The sequence below is a fragment of the Palaemon carinicauda genome, chromosome 16, assembly GCF_036898095.1.
Source record: "Palaemon carinicauda isolate YSFRI2023 chromosome 16, ASM3689809v2, whole genome shotgun sequence".
NCBI lineage: Eukaryota > Metazoa > Arthropoda > Malacostraca > Decapoda > Palaemonidae > Palaemon > Palaemon carinicauda.
The window spans coordinates 96,416,182-96,428,681 of record NC_090740.1 but is presented as its reverse complement, the minus strand read 5'-3'; positions in this window follow the sequence as shown (position 1 = coordinate 96,428,681).

Here is a 12,500-nt window from a genome sequence, read left to right as displayed (position 1 = left end):
GTGTCTCTCTAGTTATTATTATTATTATTATTATTATTATTATTATTATTATTATTATTATAATTATTATTATTATCATTATTATTATTATTATTGTTTTATTATTATTATTATTATTATTATTATTATTATTATTATTATTATTATTATTATTATGTAAGGTGAAATTTCAGTAGGGAAAACAGAATATTAAAAGTTTAAAGAATCCAACAGAAATGACAACAGTTATTTAATAAAAGCTTCCAGGAATCAAAAAAAGAAAAAAAAAATCTAATAATAAAGGCAGACCAGCGATGGACCCTTTCATGAGAATTCTTTTCCCCCTTGTTGAAACTTATGACCTAGCTACTTTGGCTTATAAATGCCCCTAAATAAATGCAAACATGCGCAGCTTCCATCCTCTCATTATTCATACTGCATCCATTGCCCCATCATCCTGGCCTCTTTTACCAATGCAGTATAACTGTACTATGGCTCATGTGCACTTTCAATTATCTTATCTTGCAATTCATCTCTTTGGGTCTATTCTAGATCTTCATAGTATCATGCTATAAATTCGCATCAATATGAAATAATATTATTCTTAATGTGTGCATAACAATTTGGAAGGACTAAACTTCTATGGTCATATCAAGCGAAGATGTAGATAAAGCAATGCATGTTTTGTAAAGCGATGGTTAATGGAAAAGGACCATCTACAAAGATATTCCTTGAATATTAAAAAGTACGATAATTTAAAAGGAGATGAGGTAAGTCCAAACATATATGAAAAAGCATGGTGCTTTGGTGCTTGAAAATAATTTGGAGGAAGCTCTGAGTATCTAAAGAATCTAATGGCAAAATACATGGCATGAAAGTTTTCTCTTTTGATGTTGAGTATGGTGAAGACAAATAATAGTGGATAACTAGATCGTGATTAATTATTTAAATGAGAATATAGCCAGGGATAGTGCAGAGAGATTAAAAGGCTCCGGAAAAAAGTATGCACTGTCAAGGCTTATTTGTATTTTGATTACAATGAATGCAGTCTTTGTTAATTAACAATTAGTTTTTTTTTTTTTATTTTTTTTTTTTTTTTTTTTTTGAAAATCAATCAAGTGCTTAACACGTGACAAGGTGGGACATGAAAATCTTTTAAATTATGCTATCCGAAAGTTTTACAATTTCTTTTCATAAATGAAAAAAAAAAGTAATCCTGTAATCCCTTTTTCATTTTATGCTGAAAACAATCAATTTCATAATTTTAATCTTTTATCAGTAGTTTTCTGAAATAAGTTTCTAGTTTCAATGAAAATCATATATACGCCTGTCACATCTTATTCAAGAAATACACAAAAATCAAACAGGTAGGGATAATCTTTTAATCTTGAAGTTTTCCTTTTATAATGCTGTTAAGTAAATAACTTCATATGAGGTTTTTTTTTAATGGATTTAAATTATTAAAAAAAAAAAAACATTATTGTCTATCAAAACATACAGTAAGTGGTATAGAATTAAAACATAAAATTACTAGGTAAACATGAAATGTTCAACGCTATATGATATAGTGTAAAATGATGGCCATTATATGATAACTTGTGTAGAATCATATGTGTAGTCCCGTACAGAAAAGAAACAGGGAAGTAAATAAAAAGCTGAAACGGGAGAGAAATATGATAAACTTTATTATAATTATAAATTTCAACACTAGTAACATATAGATTACTAGTTAATAACTACTTAAACCTGTTCAACATAAAAGAAATCGGACAATGATTAAACTTCTAAGGTTTTGTTGTAAATTATTTGATTGGGAAAATCAGAAAACGATTCGTCCACGTCGAAGTAAAACTTCTAGAATTCTGTATAGAAATAATCCTCATGAATGTCAGGGAAGGACTGTTAGAATGAATTAGATGGTGTATGGTGTTTGGACCCGGGTTTTTTTCTGATTGTTAGTAAAACTACATAGAGGTACTAGTCTAATTATTACATGGCTTACATACACCAAGTCCACATAATAAAAACATAAAATTGCATCTCGAATAACCGATTTTGTTTCTCAATAAAATTTCATATCCTAACAGCAAAACTTGTTGTTTATTTTCTTTATTCATACCAAGTTATACTCACAAATACTTTCATCTATATATATGACGCCCCCTTTATAATTATTATTATTATTATTATTATTATTATTATTATTATTATTATTATTATTATTATTATTATTATTATTATTATTTATTGTTATTACTATTATTATTACTATTATTATTATTATTATTATTATTATTATTATTATTATTATTAGGTAAGCTACACTCATAGTTTGAAACGCAGGGTAGTGTAAGCCCAGTAAGGAAAGGAAACAACGAAATGAATAAACTTTATCAGAATTAATATAAATTGAATACAAAATATCTTAGGATCAGTACCAACGTTAGAATAGATAATTTATATGAAAATCATGTGCAGAGACTTTTGTCAACTTGTTTAATATATAAACGTTCGCTGTAAGATTGAACATCTGAAGTTCAATCGTTTCAACTGATTGATTAGGAAGATTCTTCCACACTCTGGTCACAGCTGGAATAAAACTTCTGAAATACTGTGTACTGTTGTTCTCTTCTCTAACTCTTCTTCTTCCTTGATCGTTATCCCAACATTAAGATGTAGGTGGCCAAATGCATCCTCTCCAATGTCTCCAAAGACATCCTAATCCATGAAACCTCTTCTCAAAATATTATTCTTCAGCTTATCTAACCATCTAGTTCTCTGCCTTCCTCTTGATCTTCTCCCCCTAACAGGTTTCTCCTATGTCCTCTTTACTCGTTCCTCACCATCCATACATAACACATGCACAAACCATTTCAGAGTGTGACACTCTTACCATCTCTGTAATATTTACTACTCCTGCCATTATTCTTATTTCGTCTCTTTCATTAATTTTCACATCTTTCAAAGTACTATCATTCCCACTAGTCTATCACCTGAGTCCACAAAATCCTGAGTTCATTGCAGTTCCCTGTTTATTTCTGCCTGTTCCTAGGTAAACACTTACCCTGAAATATGTGTAATTCCATGATTTTTACATCTTCCCCACAGACGTTTTTGAACAGGAATTAAGAAACCGCATAATTAGTTTGAAGATTTCTCCAAACTAAAAGATTAGAAAAATGTTCTCATGCATAGAATTATGTGCTAATATTATGTCGGCATAAACAGACAATTTTCTTTACTTTGCAATAGATGACTTGATCCAAGACCACCTTCGCACTTCATTGCTTCAACTCATCAGCCACTATAAGGGAATATTGAAGGAATGATTGAACGTGTTTAATCTCTGCTGGACTTTTAGCAATTATTCGACAGGACCTCACATTGCATAGAACAGGTATATCAACACTTTTCAGTGTAAGCATTGAATGGACTCTATCACTGAATTCTGCATAATGTAATAATTGTTTTAGAAAATACAGAGACAGTAAAAAATACTAATGTTTCGAATATGCAAACATATGGAACAGCAAATTATACAGAAGCATGTAATTAACTAAAACATGGAACATGTAATTGTACTGTAATCCTTGATAAAACACATAAGAAATATTCAGTACCTAACTTTTTGGTGTTTATGATTTCTAACAGCAAACTTCCAGAATCTAGCGGCAGGCTGAACAGGACACACCCCATATTCAGCTTGCAATATTAATTGAAAACTTGTATATTAGATCCTCTTCTGATATCAACATTCAGAAATCCAGAAGCATGTCTCTAACATTGAGATAAAGGTACAAAACAACTAATAAGGTGATTTTTTACTATTTTTGCTTCTCATCACTAGTACCAGCTAGATCTAAGGAAGGTTCACAAGCATGGAACCTGTGTTGTATGATTATGTCATTCGTACAGCAGGCTGTGTTATTGTCATTGAGAGTTTGTTCATTGATATCATTATTGTCCCAGTAGAAAGCTGTTAACATATGTGGCTGGATATTACTTGACAATAATAACTCACATACCTCTTTTTTTTTCTTTTACCAGTTAATGGACCAAAGCAGATTCTAACTCAAGTGACTCATTATGAGAAAAAAAATGGTGTCCAAATCGGTATCAAATGGTCACAAACTCGAAACTTTCCGTCACGTTCTATGGTCATGCCTAGAGAGACATGCTTTGGCATTTAATTTTTTTTTTCTAGTAACATTAGATATGAGATCCTGCCCAAAAGTCATCAGAGTTCTGTGTGAATCAGGTTCCACCATTCCCATTTCATTCCCACTAAATTTGTTTGGAGATATCCTTCAAAAAAGGAAGCTGTTAACTAGTTTTGACAAATGAGCTTTATCTAGTGTCACATCAACTGAAAAAAAAATGTCATTCGATTTTTTGCTTCTTTAGTCCATTTCTAAGATGCTTTGCCACATGATAGAGATTTGTCCTGTCAATAGAATAGGAGCTGTTTTGTTTTAATTTTCAGAATACTCATTCAAAATCAGGTCATAGGGGGTCAGCAAGACGCAATCATGCTCAAATAATTTGCCGTTTAGGAATTTTCTGATAAAATATTTCTGATTTATTCCTTTTTGCAGGTTGACAAAATGGAAGTTGTTCTCCAAATGTTTTAGGCAAACAGTTCTCGAGTTTTTATGATTTGTAATTTGGAGCTTCTTTGTTATGTGTTGCTAGGTTGGTATTTAAATGTTCTATAAGAATATCTATTGATATTGTTTTGTGCTCACTAACCACATCTCTTTTCATCTCTAGTACAACTGAGGTGTATGGTTCTTCATAAGATCTCTTTATCTTTTACGCTTTATATTTTTAGAAAGTATCTAATGATATCTTGTTGGTGTACGAAACATAGCAACTATGATAGTAGCACACTTAAAATATAATTGGATCACTGTCAGGAAGTTAACCCACTATACAATCGTCTTATCATAATCGTACAGCCTGAAGAATTCCATCTCCAGCTTCAAAAGTCATACTCTGAACTGGGAGCAGAAGGTTTATTTTGGCTCTATCATACTTTCCAGTCTGACCGATCACACAAGAGTTTGGATGGAGATATCTCCTTGAGACAAAGGTGCTGATTGATTGGTTTATGTAGGCCTGATGGTAGGTCAAATAGTAGATGCTTATTGGTCTGTTGTCCCATGTGGCCTTCAAACATTTATAGATAACATCATTTTCTTACTTGGCTGTATTGTAGAAAGTTTATAAGCTGACGAAAGAGAGAGTAAATTTCGAGTTGTCCCCTTTTTACGACAATGACACTTTGTAAAGTCTAATGGAGAACTAGTGCCAGTAATTATATGAGGATCAGTATAAAAAGACTATTCTAATCATGTATATTCTCTTATCTTTTACAATACACTACATTTATTGTAGATTTTTCATGATAACCGGACGACCTACTGCCTACAGAGAGTAAGGAAAGAAGGCTGATTTAATCATAAATTCCATCAACGATCATTAAAGGAATTAGTATTGCCCCCAAAAAATGATAACCTTTATTTATAGAAAGATTAAAGACCATCACAATCATACTGAAATAATTAGAATACTAGACATAGGTACTGTAAAACCCAAAAGTTATATATGATTCAAGAGAAAAAAATGTCTCTATAGGGTTGGTATGGAAATGCTAAAATTAGACATGATTCAGAGTAACTTCTGAAATGGATAGTAACCATATTTCCCTATATTTTTTTTTTTACTAAAAAAGTGACCTAAACAGAGGGTGCAACCAACTCTAAATTTAGCCCTCTTATTAGAAATCAGGTGATGGGCTACACCTGATAACAGTTGCATAAACTTCAACAAATTATTTTCGCTCTTACTCTTCTTCTGTTTTATCCATCTACTTAGTAATGTCATATGAACATGTGAACTCTTTCCTTATCCTTTTGTGTGTGTGTGTGTTTGTGTGTGTGTGTGTGCGTGTGTGTTTGTGGGTGTGTATATGTGTGTGTGGGAGGGAGGGGGGTCGTGGTATTATCTACCTCAAAATAAGTTTAATATATAATTTCATCCATGGCACTATGTATATGGAGAAAAATATTTTATGATAAATGTTTTTCTCTGGGAAACAACACGGACATATCAGGCAAAACAGTCCCTAGCTGTTGACCTTACCAATCGATTGATAGTTAGGTGGATACTTACATAAATGTAAGAATATATATGCATATCCGCAGGTCCTTACTGGTGATGTTGCAAGCCTTCTGCTCTTTACCTTGACCTTAGCTATTTCTGGTATACCGTACATTCACATTGGACTTAAAAGTGTGCAGTAATCAGATGACGGCCTTTATCCTAGCAAACATGAATCAAATTCCCCAGAGCTTACAAAGGTGCATGAATATGTGTAAGTTATGTACATCGATGATACAGTCTTCAAAAAGCTTATAGGCATACACTCACCAATTGATAAGTATCAAAACCTAAAAACGTAGTATATGTTATACATACACATGATGAAATGTGGTGAAATCATAAGTAAAAATATTCACGTATTCCAACAAGAAATACAAGTTTCATCAGGAGATTCTAATTTTATCTCTCGCCAAACTCACTTCACCTTACGAGTAGGATGTCTTTTGTGACTTAATAAACATCATCTTTAAAGAGAGAGGATATGAGAGGCAGCATGATAAAAATGTTGGCGAAGTTTCGCTCTTGTACCTACATGTCGACAGGTTTCTGATATCACTTTGGTGTATCAACTTACTTTGAAAGTTTAACTTTTCCTATGATTATGTTTTATTATCCTTTAGTAAGAATCCATTTGCAGCACTAAATAAATTTCCTTCTTTATCGAAATACGAGAAATATATATTTGTTTTCCCTCCTCAATAACCTTCTTATTAGGGAAATAAGTATAATTTTTTCTCGTAATACGATAATGGATGCAATGACCACGATGTATGATGTATAAGTTTATATTGAGTAAATTCATGTCCATTATGTAATTATATATGGCGCTTGAAGGTCACATAATAATATTAATAATAATAATGATAATATATATATACATATATATATATATATATATATATATATATATATATATATATATATATATATATATATATATATATTTATATATATATATATATATATATATGTATAAATATATATATATATATATATATATATATATATATATATATATATATATATATATATATATATATTCATATATATATATATATATATATATGTATATATATATATATATATATATATATATATATATATATATATATATATATATATATATATATATATATCAATCAATCAACTTTATTTCGCATACTTGATATACATAGATAAATACACTTCTTTATAATGTGCATTAGTAGGAAAAACATATATTCAGCTATACTTTATTTCATTCTTAAAAGCAAAAATAAGAAATAAACAATATAATTTTAAAAATGCTACAAAATCACAAAAAAATAAATATGTAACATTTTGAGATGACCATTTATATACATAAAATACTATTTCTGTTTGAGAATAAAAAAAAATATAAAAGATAAAAATATATCCTCATCATTAGCCAGCAGATATAAAAGATATAGAATAAGTTTAAAATAGATAAATAAGTAAATTTAGAATGACTTTTTGAAGTATGAACTAGTTTATCAATAAAAGGGTAGGGTTTCTGAATACATTCAACATTTTCATTTCGTAAAAGGATAAAAAGTCATATAATGCATAAGATACAAAATCATATAAAATTTTGTAAAAAAAAAAAAATATGTATTTAAAGATCCCAATAAATTCAGTATAACAAAGATATAAACCAAAAGTTACATACAAGTATATACAACTCATAGCCACATTAACGATATTTTTTTTTTTTTTTTTTTTTTTGATACATGATATCCCTTATAAATGAACAACTTCAGTTCCCGAGCGAACATCATGCCTCTGCACCCAGTGAAGACGAGACCTTATACAATCAATATCATTTAAAAAAAAATCCACACCATACACTCCCATAAGATAAATTAACAATGAACAAAAAATCTCATCGTCCCGTAGAAAACTTATACCAAGTCGAAGAATAGTATTTGAAGTTTTAAAAAGTCCTAAAATACCTGACTTGCGCATAAAAAAACATAAGGTCTTAATAATAGCTGATTGCACATATCAGCCACATAACGACTACTTGTACATATAGGCAGTCCAACAATCTTCTTTAATGCTTTACCATAACCTACTTCAAACCCTTTCAAAATCTGCTTTCTGAATATTTTGTCAATATTCCAAACAGGTAGTCCAAAGTCAGGATTACAATAGGAATTAAGAAGGTATAACCACTTGAAAAAATATATTATTAAAATTACGAAAAAGCCAATTAAATTTAGAATAAAAATAATTTAGCCTGACTTTGACATCAGAAATATCCCATAAGTCATTCCCAATGTGAAAACCTAAATACTTATAACCCGTTAATACTTCCAACTCATCATTTCCAAGAGTTACCTTCATTGGGTTTGAAGCCAAACCTACCCTTTTGAATATCATATATTTTGTTTTATTTGTGTTTCTAATTAGTTTCAGCTTTTCAGTTTTTCTTTTTAAATTTTTATATAACAGGCTTAGATTATCTTTTGTATTAGCCAACAAAAAAATGTCATCAGCATAGGCTATGATGTTCACTCGTAATACACCCAATTTGCATCCTTTATTTATGTTTACAATTTCTTCCAAAATATGGTCAATATACAATTTGAATAGAAAAGGAGAAAGTATACCACCTTGTCTAACACCAGTATCTATATAAAAATATTTTCCTTTATTCTCATTCCATAAAACTCGTGCTCTTTGGTTTCTCAGGTGATTCATTAGAAGGAGAACAATATCTGGTGGCACATCTCTTTTAATCATTATATCACCCAACAAGAAATGATTAACAGTATCAAAAGCCCTAGAAAGGTCGATGAACAGGCCAAAAGCTTTTTCACCCATTCTTGTGCATCTTTTTATTATTTCCTTAAAAAACAAGCATGCATCAATAGTGGAAGTTCCCTCTTTAAACCCAAACTGCAATGAATTAAAACTAATTTTTTTTCTTCCATAATATCTAAAAGATGCATTTCAAAGAGTTTCAAGATAAGTGACGACTGCTTCACCGGACGGTAGTTTGATGATTCAGAAACATTTTCTTTTAGGTCTTTTAATATAGGATTAATATCTCTACCAAGTAATTCCAGAGGGAAGTAAAAATGACCATAACAGGCATTCATAAAATCACACAACAAACTCAAAAACTGATCACTACCCCTTTTCAATAAAATAGCATAAATTCCTTCATGACCAATTCCATTTTAAAATTTTTTAATTAACCTTTTTAACGTATCTAATGATATCTTAATGTTAAATTTCCTGTTATCTATCCAATATTTATTTAATTTTAATAGTAGTTAATTTTCTGGGAGTTCATTTGAACTGTTTAAATCAAACGATAAAAATTCATTTTTAAAAATGTATTATATTTTCTCTATTATTTTCCCCATCAATTATTTCTGATTGTTTCGCTTTGTTATTTGTTTTCTTTACATCCCCCGAGAATTTTTTCATATCTTTGTTTTCAAATTTTTCTTGAATCGATAGAGACCTCTCAGCAAATTCATTTCTCTTATATTCATTTAATGCCTCTTTGAATATTTTGCGACTTTCCCTCATTTGATCGAACTCGGGGCCAGCATGTATTCTTCCTGACTGCAACCACTTAAAATATTCCATTCTGGCAGTTTTATATTTAGATTTTGCATTACGATTCCACCCAGGTATCACTTTATATTTACATTTTCTCTTTATTGCCCTTGAGTAAAGAGAGCTTTCCTCTTTTACACACATTGCAAGTGCAGACTAAAAACAATCAATTTCCCTGAGATATTTACAATCTCTACAACTCAAAGAACAACAGTCAAATGATGCATTACTTACAAAGCTACTCACTCTAGACATCACATTTGCTCCAATAAGACTAAGTTCATTCGTAGAAAGTTTATCCCAGTCAACATAGTACCTAATTTTTCCGTCTTCAGAACATAAATAGGATTGTGTACAAGGGATTACAGCATCAACAACCACTTCAGCTTCTACTGGCAAATGGTCCGAACCAATTATATTATACAATAGTCTGATATTCTTTACAAAGGTATCATTTTTCTTTCTCCCAGCTATATGGTATAACCATTTAGAATAGCTACCCACGAAGACAAAAATGTGAAAGTAGAGTCATCCAAAGCACACACATTAAAACATTCCAGATGATTATCTTTCATAATATCTATCAAGTGATTCCATGAGCGACCAGAAAAAATATAGAATCATATCTAACCTCAGTTAAAATATATGTAAGATAACTAAGTGAAGCCAAATCATCATTCAAAGTCTCTATTCTACAAATATCACTTCAGATATATACATTTACAAACACAAGTAAATTTTGGTTATAAAGAACGGACATTAGAATAAAATCCTTTTTTATAATAATCTTTTAGATATCAAGAGAAGAATTTTTTTTCCAAAGACTAGCGAACCTCACACCCTCACACCTACCGGAAAAAGACTCAATAGCTTTTTCCGAATATACTGCCGGTGACCCTATTACTTAACAATGCTCATCAATAAACTGTAAATGACCAAGTCTGTTTTCTGTAACAAATGTTTCTAGTAAAAATATAAAGTCATACTGACTTACTGCAAGCTGTCTGACCAAATCAATATTTTTCGCCAGAGAGCAACAATTATATGTACAAACGTTCAATGCCATAATAAAAAAAAAGCAAAAGTACAAATATCAATAATGATATAAAGTAAACAAATGGTTACAAAAATAAGATCAGAAGTTTTTCTTACTGTCTCTTTTTGTAATATTTATTTACTATAACCCCTTCAGGCCATGACTCTGAGTCAAATAAGCATTCCCCTTCGTCTAAATTCACTGTTAGTTTAAAAGCTTTGCTCTCTGGATTGAAGATTTCCAATTCTTCTATCTTAATAATATTTATATCAAAGACTCATTTAACATAACTTTTAATATCAGTTGAGTCAACATCCGTATTAACTCTTCCAACAAAAACATCAACAGTTTTTTTCACCTCCTTGAACGAGTGGTGAACCGTTTTTTTAACACCAGTCACTTTAAAATTTCGTTGTCTACGATTCTCAACTCAACTGTTTTTATAAGTTTTTGCTGTGAGTTTAGGTTTATTATTCATTCCAACGACTGTCCAACCCTCTTCTTCACTTCTTCGAATATATGCATCTTCCCTGTATGCTGACAAAATCTCGTCAAAGTCTCGGCCCTGTCCCGTAATTCCTGAACCAGAAGATGAACCATTCTGTCCCTCAACAAGGTTGTTTTCAGTAAAATTTGTCATTTCTTTTTCGTTGTTTACAGCTTTTCTTGAGTTGTTCTTGGATGGCCCAGATGTAACTGCTGAGTGAGATAAATGGGTATTCTTATCTTTTTCCCCGATACAATTCCTCTCAGGGAGAGATCCCTCTCCACTGACCGACATCCTGAAAAATTGCACATCCTGCAATAGCTCCATCTCATCGGATAAATCATTTGCGGCTTCATTAATACCTTTGACGGCACAGCTGAATTAATTTTTAAGGTCTGTGACACCTTTCCTCACATGTCTCACAGAATCTGCAGTGTTTATTACCTCAGATCTAATATCCACCAACTTTGGAACACTTCATTTATTTTATTTACGTCTTCCGATGATCTTAATATCAGTGGGGCAATAAATTCCATACCAATAGGAGGCATTCCTCTATAACTCTCCCAAACAAATTTTATTCTCATGTTTGAAGCAATTACCTCTTGACTGTATTCCAATACATCCTTTAAGTCTTTTTGTTCTTTAACTGGGTCCCTCCTCCAAACAAGGTCCTTAGGAAGAATATTTGCAAGCTCGGATTTCCCAGTCTTGATATCTTCATGGGAATAAAAACAATCAGCTACATCCATTAAAGTTTCTTTAGTAAAATATTTTTTTGCAGAAGTTATGAAACATAGGAGGTTGTTTATGATTATTTCATTATCCATTACATTAAACGTAACATGCTCCAAAGATAAACAAACACCATTTGTTAGTAGTTCACCATCTACGGAGAGCTCAATGCGCATGCGCGAACCAGGAATTTTTTTTTTTCATGGATAGTTGACCGAATCCACAATTCTTAGATTGAAATTTTTCACTCCATCAGTCTCTATAAGAGTATCACTATGCACTCATTTTGATGACTACACATTTAGATATCCGTCTGTAGCACCATTTCCATGTAATGAGGCATAATACAATCCAAAAAGGGTTAAAAAGGTGAGGAGCACAATACCTGGTTATGTAAACCCAATATATATATATATATATATATATATATATATATATATATATATATATATATATATATATATATATTTATATATATATATATATATATATATATATATATATATATATATATATACATATACT